Raw genomic sequence first — 9,066 nt, 5'->3', positions numbered from 1 at the left:
TAAATCTCGTTTCAGTCGAGATTGAAACGGTCGATGGAGGTTATATGCGAACGGCGTACAAGGGGAACGGGGTATATAAGGCTCTAGTTTAGTAGTGTTACAGAGTATAATACGTATATTTTAATATATTTTTTAAAAGAAACAAAACCGCTGAGAAATGTTACGTGTGTTTAACAACGGGTTCGGAAAACTTTGAAAATGTTAACAACGGGTTCGGCCGAACCTGTGCGAACCCGCTGAATATCACCACTGATTATATGTACAGACGATACTAAACTCAATTTACCCGCCTAAACTGTCCGTAGCGTGGCGCTGGACGGCGGAAAGTAGTTCGGCTGCCCGATGACGTTTTACGTAATTATAGGAGTTTTTACCGTTGTTTACGGATACCGCCACAATTTTCTCGCCGTCTTATAGGAATCGTAATTATAGGAACCCGTCTTATAGGGGGATCTACTGTATTTAAAATATTGAATAGAGGTAACACATAATCCAAAAATTCTAGAAATAATTTTGAAACTGGATCATTCAATTTCTTCAGTATATTATTTGCAGCAAGGACATCATTACTGTTGACAGCATCAGTAAAATATAGTTTTAAAGCAGCGTACTGTTCTAAGATTCGAATTACCACACCATGAACTGAAAGCCATCTGGTTTGCGATGGATGTAGAATTTTGTGGGTCTTTACATTGCAAAATTGCTGAAATTGGCTGAATTCACAAACTATTTTTGGGCTAGAATTAAAATACATAATTGCAAATATCGCAGCAGAGATATTCGACGTACCTAGGTAATTTGTGACATGCATATGATGCGCATAAGTGAAACGAATGTCATATACATTTTATAATATATAAGTTAGATACAGTATATCATTTTTTAATAGTGTCATCAAAGAATGGTGACTTCCCATCATAACATTAGCTCCATCGGATGCAAACCCTATCAAATTGTTTTTGTAGGGAATATTATTGTGGTTAAACATTTCAGCAATGTGATTATATATGGTAGTTGCATCAGAAACCCTTAATTTAACAAGATCAAAAAACTATCTTGAATAACGTCATTTTTTAAATACCTTACAACTAAGCATAAGTGTTTTATTGTGCTCCGATCCGTTGATTCATCCACGATAAGGGAAAATTTATTTCGTAAATCTTCACAAATCTGAACAGTGGCGTACCGCGGGTGTCAGCCGCCCGGGGCGGAGAGAAATTTCGGCCCCCCCTTATTTAGGTATTTCAGTTTAAAAGACCAAAATTCAGTTTTGTCACAGAACAAGCAATGAAAAATTCGGTGGTAGTGCATCGACCTGTTTAAAACAGTTGTATTGGATATTAGTGGTGTATATGAACGCGAATGAATCGTACAAGCAAAATAAAAAAAAAGAAAGAAAGAAAAGGTCAACAGGTTTCGCAGGATTTCCTCGGATGAAAAAATTACTAGTTCACTCGGACGGCGAGCCGATTCCTGGACTGTCTGGACGATAACACTATCGTAGGCGCGATGCAAGTAGAGGAGAAGGTGGTATTATGGAACCCCAATTACATTTTAGTGAATTGTAAACAAGGTATCATAACTACACCCACATTTATGGAATTATGGTATTTATGGTATTATGGAACCCCAATTACATTTTAGTGAATTGTAAACAAGGTATCATAACTACACCCACATTTTTTGTGCAAAATGTTCTTGTAACTATTAAACTAAATGTTCCTATTTGGATTTTTCGTTAGTGTAACTATAAGTATGGTTTTTGAAGGCTTTTGTACAAAAAGTCAGAAAGTAGGCTTAGAGAAAATCGGGTGGTAATATGGAACCTTACCCTATACTTTCAAAAAATGCTTTAATGTAGCCAAAAACAAATAGGAAAGTACAAAGAATGTTAAATAATTACAAAATCATTTACTCCAATGTATTTTAACGAAAAAATGATTTAATAATAATAAAGAAATGTACAAAGAAGAAGCTAATCATTTACAAAAATCACAAATATAATGCTCCGTTTCAACATCAGCACAATCTTTATGTGNAAATAATGGTAAATAAGTAGAGTTTTTTTTTCCTATTTTAAGAAAAATTTTATATTTTAATATTGTAATTATTTTTATTAATAGATCATAATAAGAAAAAACATGACTGCAGAATAACTAAAGAGAGTAACGAGTCCGTGCCCACCAGTGGCCAAGCGGTCTTCGTACCCTGAATACTGGGGGGTTCGGTCGTGGGTTCGCGCCTCGCTCGGACGGGCTGGCCACGTGGAATCTTCCGGGTTTTCTCCGTGTTTGTAACGCATAAATAGGAGCCAGTTTCCCTTAAAAAGATCTCCTGGAAGACATCCCCTAGGCAGATCGCCCAAGTGTTGCGTTGCTATAAACAAACGAGTAACGAGTCTACCTGCCGTTTTGGGGAGCTGGGATCGAATCCTAGCGAGCAACTTCAAGAATTTTTCGGGGTGGTCACTCCCGATATATCGAAAGAAGCCGGTCTATTACTATCCTGTCTCTCAATGTGGGCCTAATCGAACCCGACATGGGTATGAAAAAGTTCTCTTAGTGCTCATGTTTTTTTACTCTTCCCGACCTGTGAGCACACACTAAAAGGGCCTCTTTTAGCATGCCCATTATGGGTTCGATCAGGGCCACAATGAAGCGGCCGAGTGATGAGAGACGAAGGCCTACATATTCGGTTGGACCACCCTCCGAAAAATTTCTGGGGATTTTTTCGATCCGTCCGAATTTGATCCCGGTTCTCCAGAGCAGTAGGTTGCAACTTTTACCGCTCGGCCATCCGACCAGTGCTTATGGAAAGAAGCCCACCAGTGGCCAAGTGGTTTTCGTTTTTAAACACTGGGAGTTCGGTCGTGGGTTAGCACCGCGCTCGGACGGGCTGGCCACATGCAGTTTTTCGGTTTTCTCCACGTCTGTAACACCTAAATAGGGACCAGATTTCCTTAAATTAAAAGACCTCCCGGAAGGCATTATTGTTTACAGGGTGCAGTGGCGTACCATAGGGGGCGGTCCGCCCCGGGCGGCACTTTTTAGGGGGCGGCAAAATTTCACAATAAATAATAATAATATCTTGTAAAATTTTGAAACATCCTAATCTATACTTGCATCGCGCCTACGTTAGTGCTATCGGAAAGTCCGGGAATCGGCTCGCCGGGTGAACTAGTAACTTTTTCATCCGAGGAGTTCCTGCGAAACCTGTTGACTTTTAACATGTGCGTTCATATACACCACTAATATCCAATAGAACTGTTTTAAACAGGTCGCTGCACTACCACCGAATTTTTTATTGCTTGTTCTGTGACAAAATTGAATTTTGGTCTTTTAAACTGAAATACCTAAATAAGGGGGGCCGAAATTTTTCTCCGTCCCGAGCGGCTGACACCCACGGTACGCCACTGTGTGCCTTACGTCTTTTCTTTCCCCCCCTTCGCCACGTGGTGGGTCGGACTCGGTGAAGAGGAGTTATGTAATTCTGGAGTGTGTAACCGTGGGTGGGAGTTTTATGGTAGGGTGTGTCTCGGGGGGGGGAGAAGTGCAGAACGGAAGTGGAGAGAGAACAGGGAAGTAGGAAAGTAAGAGTGGTGGTGAAACTGCGTGAAGAAAGTAAAAGGACTGTGCAAGCAAGTCCGTGTGAGATTTCAGAATTTGGAACTGTTTTTTACCCAGAGTGAAGGAGAGGAAAAGATATGACAAAACCCCATTTCTGTCGGTATGTTTCTATGTCTTTATGTTACGTGTGCTTGAGCAGTTTATTGTCGGGAGATTTTTGTTAACGATACGCGATATACTAGATTTGTCGTACTCAGTATTTTCCTTGTCTCATCTTTGTTTTAGGAGTACTGTATGTTCCCAAGTATATCAAAGGAATATTTCGTAGAATTTGATAGTTGTCTTTGTCTAGTCCATATTGAGTCCAGTGGATTCCCCCTGATAAGCGTCTGCTCCACCAAGCACGCTTGTTATAAATTCTCCTCTCGTAGAAGCACTTACGTTTTATCGTGTTGATTCATTCTCACGATATTTATACCCTCACACTCTGGTACTGATTTCTCCTGAGTTTCAGTGGTAAAAAAAAGGATACAGTTTTTTCCAGACGCTATTTTAAGTTTTTTGTGAAACTTCATTCCAAGATTGTCCAGTGATTCTCACTACATCTAAAACATTGAATTATTTCCAAAAGTCTTTAACAGAGACCTTGTTGTTTTGTCTCATGGCTTCATGCAGATGTGCAAACGATCCTCTGGTGTAATAAGCTTTAAATGTTTTGGTGATTCCCTGATCCATCGGTTGAAGCAAACTGGTGGTATTTGGCAGCAAAAAATACAACTTTCACACGTGGGTCAAAATTAGTTAAAGCTTCAGAGGGATGACCTGGTACGTTGTCGATTATTAGCATCACTTTATATGGAATTTGTTTAGATTGGCAATAACGTTCGACTTCAGGTATGAAGTGATGATCAAACCAGTCCTCAAAAAGGGAAGCTGTCACCAAGCTTTACGAATCGACTTCCAAATCACAGTCAACATAGCTTTGAATTTCTCTGGATAGTAAGACGCAGTCTCTTTATCAGCACTTGCCGCCTCTCCACTTTCTGCAATGCTATGCCAATTACAACGACTTTTGAATCCGCTGACCCAACCATTACTAGTTTTAAACTCTTCATCTTTAGCCACCTCTCCAGCATCCTCTTTCAATCTCTCGAAAATCAGCTTAGCCTGAGAGCACAGTGTTCTGATCAACAGGACAATTTTTCACATTTACTTGATTATCACACCATAATTTTAACATTAGCGAGGTTGAGGCCGAAGTTTTAAACACGAAAACGTGTACGTCGGACGTTCAGCGCCGCTTTCCTGTAAGCCTAGAAGTTTGACAATGGTGTTTGGAATGTCGACATGATTCCACTGACTATCCAAACACTATTGTCAAACTTCCAGGCTGCGGGAAAGCGGCGCTGAACGTCCGACGTACACGTTTTCACGTTTAAAACTTCGGCCTCAACCTCTCTATTGTTTCCATCTCAGCGATAAGACCGTGACGTTTACGAATGATGCTTGAATTTAAAGATTGAGCATTTTTCGCAGCTTCCAGAATTTTTTCTTTGCCTTTTATAATTGTTCTGACCGTCGATTCCGGTAGATCAAACTTCTTTGCCAATTCACAAATTTTCATTTTTGTATCGAAGTCTTTAATAATGTTAACTTTACATTCCAAAGATAAAGTTTTTCTTTTCTTGTTTGATGCAGAAGAATCAGTTCTACTTCATTTGGATGACATAATAGAGTCTCTGAAGTCTCCGTAGATATAACAAACACAGAAATAAATAACACAAATTGTAGCTATGTGTCGATTCTTCGCGACACGTCCGTACATGTAAGCTGAACAATAGTGTGGGGGCGAAGTTGCCACGCCGATTTGCTTGCCATCGGTAGATTCCTTGGGTAGTTTTCGGTGATTTCAGTAGTTTTCGGTAGATCGACTTTTTCTGGCAGTAAGGGGGTTGCACATAAACAATAACATTTTTTTTTCATCGTTTATTTTATTATAAACTATAAAACAATAAAAACAAAAAACTAACACAGAACGCTTACGTTAAAAAATAATAATTTACTAAGTAGGTACATTTTGTCTTATTTTTCTAACAAAAAATTACCATTTATTTTTCGGATATTAATAATAATAATTATTATTATTTAATATCTTCCTTTTGTATATTTTTTAACACACTGTTTGTTATTTTTGAAATTAAAATATCTTTCACAGGGAAATCGTAACAGTAATTTTTCCCAATTAATTGTTTAGTAAGAAGTAAGCAATGATTGTTTCAGAGCTCAGTTTATTTCTTTGTTTCGTTTTTAACAGATTTATTGACGAAAATATTCTTTCCACATTAGCTGAAAAATGAGGCAGACACAAGATATTCTCAACAAAACGAGACAACACTGGAAAAACAAGTGTTTCATCGCCAGAAAACTTCCACATCATTGGTAAATGACTGTATTTCTTGATTATTTCTTAATAGTCTCCATTCGGAATCTAAACTTTGAAGCTCGCGATCAGTTATGAGATTAGGAAATAACAAGGCAACATCTATAATTGTATGTATAGTCCCACTTTTGACAACGGTTGGGTTCAAAAAACGAAATTTTTTTATAGAGTTGTTTTTAAGAGGAAATCTAGCAGTAATTTGGGTGCAACCTTCAATGTAAAAGTCCAAACGTAGTCGAAATAATTTAATCTGTTCATCTGTAAGGTTCAGTTGGGTCATTGAAAAGACAACTTTTGCTTCAAGATACATGTTTTCTATAGCTAAATAATTTCTTGGATTTTTAAAATCAATATTTTCGATTGGAGTGGTGGTTATATAATTTCTTTGAAGGAAGCAATCATAAATTGTTTTCAAAACGAGGCAAACATTATCATACAAAACATGAAATTTTGGGGACTCTGATTGCATTTCTATACAGTCGATCCCTCTATAAGACGGTAGATACGTTCCGTTCTTTATGAATCAATTTTGTAGGAATCACAGCCAATCACAGCCAGAGGCGGCGTAAGGCGTGGGCGACGTGGGCCACTACCTACGGCCTCGCGGTCCGAGGGGCCTCGCGCCTCGAAGGTTTACGCATTACTTAAAAAAGCTGTTAACGTAACGGAAAAATTTTACTCGTCAAAAAACGATAAATATATTGACATAAGAGACCAAGAAAACGAAAGGCTAATTCGTGAATCTCAAAAACATTAGCACAATTTGTTTGAGAGATTAATTGATATCATTAATTTCTTATACTCTCATAATCTGGCATTAAGAGGTCACAGAGAATCTCTCAAGACAGACGACGACACTAGGAATTCTGGTAATTTAATAGACTTGTTTAAATTGATATCCGAATTTGATCCTACGTTATGGGAACACAGGAAACGCATTAGTGACAAAGAACTTGCACACCATTATCTAAGTCACGATATTCAAAATGAATTGATCACATTGATGCCAAAATCAGTTACCGATGAAGTGATTCGTAGGGTAAAAAAAAATATTATTTTTTTTTTTTTGCTCGACTGCAGTAGAGTTGAACAAATGTGTTATCTTAAGATTTTGTAATACATCAACCGTCACAATAGAAAAAACATCGAATTTCTTGCTATCACTGAGACGACTAGAGAATATTTAACTAATGCAATACTGAGAGAGCTATAAAATAATGGCTTAAATATTCAAAACTGTCGTGGCCAAGGATATGACAATGATGTAAATATGGTAGGCGTAAATAGTGGAGTTAAAACTCGAATATTAAATATTAATCCCAGGGCATTTTTTACACCTTGCGGTTGTCATAGCTGGAATCTGCTGTTGGTAGACGCAGCTAATTCTTCTGTGGCAGCAAAAACAGGTTTTTGGTTTATTTCAGAAAATTTATTTGCTACTTTCAAGTTCCAGCAAACGCTGGGAATTAATCAAAGGCAAATCAGAGCTTACTATAAAGCCTTTATCAGAAACAAGGTGGGAAAGTGGAATCGAGGCAGTGCAGGCCGTATTATTGCAATTTGATAATGTTGTTGAATGCATCGAAAGCTTAAACAATCAAACGGAACAACCAGACACACTCGGTGATTGTGATTCGGTTTTAAACGAAATGCTCAGTTTAGAATTTATCATATCATTAAGTGTGTGGTATGAGATATTATGGCGTGTTAATATCATAAGCAAATTATCTCAATCTGTACAAGTCCATTTAAGCATTGCTCTTGAACATTTGCCTACATTTTGTGACTGGATCAAAGAATATCGACAAACTGGATTCGAAAAATGCTTGTTTGACGCTCGTCAATTTATTGAGAATAGCAGTTATGAAAGGGTAGCCAAAAGGAAAAGGATGTTCGATTACGAAGGCAGCGATCAACCTACACAGTCTCCCAAAAGCCGGTACGAAACAGATTTTTTAACACCACGATTGATTTTATAATAAGCAATATGGATTCGAGATTTTTGTCTTTAAAGCAACATTTTGAAAATTTTGGTTTTCTCTACGCTCTAAGCGAGTTAAAAAATATTCCAAAAGAGCAAATATTAAAAAACTGTCAAGATTTACACTCAGTCCTGCGAGTGGGTGAGAGCAGTGACTTCCAACCTTACGAATTATACAAAGAATTACAAACAATGATTCCAAATTTACCCAACTTCATTAAAAATGTGAAACAGCTGCTCCAATACATAACAGAAAATAACTTGAAAGAAATTTATCCAAATATTTCCAATGTCGTTCGAATTTTGTTAACAATACCGGTAAGTACTGCCCACGCCGAAAGAAGCTTTTCAAAACTAAAACTAATAAAGAATTATTTAAGAAATACAATGGGTCTGGAAAGACTTTCAGCTTTGACAGTTTTATCTATTGAAGAGTATATAGCATCTAAGCTGAATTATGATACAATTATTAAGGAGTTCAGTAAGGCTAAAAGCAGGAAATTTCTGTTTTTTTAATTCCTTTTTTTTAATTTTTCTGTAATGTTAGTCAAAGAATATAGTTTGCGTTGTTATAAATAAAAATTTGACAGTTTCAACTGATTTTTATTTTATAAAATTCGTCTTCTTGCGCCACTAGAGGGCCTCGCGAAATGTACCTTGCCCACATCAAATTTAGGTCTTGTTCCGCCACTGATCACAGCCCGACACGTGTCAAGTTTACGGACTACGGCTGATTGAAAGGTTTTCTTCCATAAAATCAATCGATTCTAGACTAATCCGACTCAACATTTCCAAAATGCGTATATATTTTTTGGGAATAATCCGTATAAACTACGCTATAAACAAAAAATTGTAGGATTACTTATCGAGTGTGCACCATTCGACATCGCCATTGCTAACATTGTTTTCGTCGCGGAACAGCTCAGCAAAGAGCGGCCGATTTCTAACAACTTATTTTTCTGTGAAAACTTCGTAGAACTTCGGAGACATCATTAATATAAATAATTTTAATCGCCGTTGAATAAGAAATGTTTCTTTCACAAGAAATGTATAAAATTACAGTACTGTATTAGACTTAC

The 9,066-nt window shown here is 37.4% G+C and overlaps 2 pseudogenes; both read right to left on the bottom strand.

Annotated features, from left to right (window-relative positions):
- Positions 1–2,630, bottom strand: part of LOC111626433 — an 11,155-nt pseudogene extending 8,525 nt beyond the window's left edge.
- Positions 2,631–4,502: 1,872 nt separating this feature from the next.
- Positions 4,503–6,333, bottom strand: LOC111626432 (annotated as a pseudogene).
- Positions 6,334–9,066: the final 2,733 nt, after the last annotated feature.

Source organism: Centruroides sculpturatus, unplaced genomic scaffold (genome assembly GCF_000671375.1).
Source record: "Centruroides sculpturatus isolate CEXI.00-Female unplaced genomic scaffold, Cexi_2.0 scaffold111, whole genome shotgun sequence".
In the NCBI taxonomy this organism is placed as follows: Eukaryota; Metazoa; Arthropoda; class Arachnida; order Scorpiones; family Buthidae; genus Centruroides; species Centruroides sculpturatus.
Note: the sequence above shows the minus strand (reverse complement) of the source record. Positions and strands in the feature narration are given on the sequence as shown.